Source organism: Myripristis murdjan, chromosome 16 (genome assembly GCF_902150065.1).
Source record: "Myripristis murdjan chromosome 16, fMyrMur1.1, whole genome shotgun sequence".
Lineage (NCBI taxonomy): Eukaryota > Metazoa > Chordata > Actinopteri > Holocentriformes > Holocentridae > Myripristis > Myripristis murdjan.
Window position 1 is genome coordinate 15,028,634 of NC_043995.1, and position 1,624 is coordinate 15,030,257.

At 40.1% G+C, this 1,624-nt stretch overlaps 1 non-coding gene across 1 annotated transcript; it reads left to right on the forward strand.

Moving 5' to 3' along the window:
- Positions 1-1,224: 1,224 nt before the first annotated feature.
- On the forward strand, positions 1,225-1,297 carry trnar-acg (transfer RNA arginine (anticodon ACG)). The gene has a single exon. It is a non-coding gene; the product is annotated as a tRNA-Arg (tRNA).
- The last annotated feature ends 327 nt before the right edge of the window (positions 1,298-1,624 follow it).

Sequence of the window (1,624 nt, forward strand, 5' to 3'; positions counted from 1 at the left end):
CTAGTTTGAAGTTATTTTTTTAGTTGACACATACAGTACTGCTTATTCCACTTACAGTACTTTGTTCTTACTAATAAAGCTTGTCAAGTTTAATGGAATGTCGTTATGCCGTCATTTTATTCCTTTATACATCTGGGATTGTGTGGTCGGTGGGAGGTGTCATGCCAAAAATCTGGTAATTTTTGATTTGGCTGGAGGAGGGGAGCCTCCAAATAATATGTCGCATAGGTCCCCAATTTGGCCAGGGGCGGCCCTGGTCCAGTATCAAAATTGTGATTGAAAACGGTCAGTTGTTTTGGATAAGTAGTATGTATTTCAGTGTTTCAGAGCCATATGCTTGTTTTTGAAATTTGACCTCATAAATGTTGCACATGGCGGCATGACACCTCATGAGAACTCTGGTCTTCTGTCAGAGAAATGAAGACTCATGGAATTTCCCGGCCAATTTTATATATGTCCAAATGGTAGCGTAATTACCCTATATTGTTCCCTCAATAAATAAATAAATAAATAAATACAATTTTTAAAAAAAATACATATTGGTATCTCAAGGCTGCAGTGTGCTCAACTATTGGGCTATTTATTGTCAGTTGCACAGATTTACACAGTTACTATATTTACAACCTTTCTGCTCTGTGGTCTGCGACCCTCTGCTTAACTGGACTGATATTTCTGTTTGCTTTCACATACTATTTCCCACACTCTGATTCAGTGAACAGGACTTATGGGCATTTGAGTGTGCACCTGAATCCCCAGCAATCCACGGCATAACACGTCGTCCATGTGGAGCAAAGCAGTTTAACAGTGTCCATTGCCATCTGCTGGACAAAAGAGGCACTGCAAGCGACCGGGAGCCTTGCCATGCTCTCTACTGACTGTTAGTACTAAAGGTGGTGGGTTCAAATCCCAGACGAAACCTTCTCTTTGTGGAGTTGTTATGTTGATTGCCCTAACTATATCGGATCTAAATGTATGAAAGCATCGTCCTGGAAGAACTGCCGCATTACGGCTATATAACACGGAAGTCAAATCAACGTAAGAAAACGACGTAACACCTTTTCTATTGTGTTTTTTTATCGATGTTCAGAGACATTTAAGCATATAACACTCGTCAACAAACGTCCTGTGCTTTTCACAGTATCGGAAAAGTCATAATACCTCTAGGGTTTGATAGTACATGGTGGACAAAAATATATTTAAAGTGTAATTTTCGATGTAGTATAAGGGCCAGTGGCGCAATGGATAACGCGTCTGACTACGGATCAGAAGATTCTAGGTTCGACTCCTGGCTGGCTCGATTCTTTTTCTATTTCACACTTTACTATCTAAATGATAGATCCGAAAAAGGGCTTCGACTCCGCCATTGGAGTGTGTTCATATTGCTCCAATCACCCATTTCGCCCGTACATACGCTTGAAGCTGTTTCATTAAAAGATGCAACACACCTGTATGTCTTTTTTAAACATAACTGGAGGCACAATGAGATGTTTTCTTGAAAATAATGTACATAAAAACACAATTTGATAGATTAATTGGTAGTCGACGGCGAGTGGCACGACCCAACAGCACACTGGACTTTTCTAGTGTCCGTTTTTATTATCAATACCAAATGAAGCATCTCCAC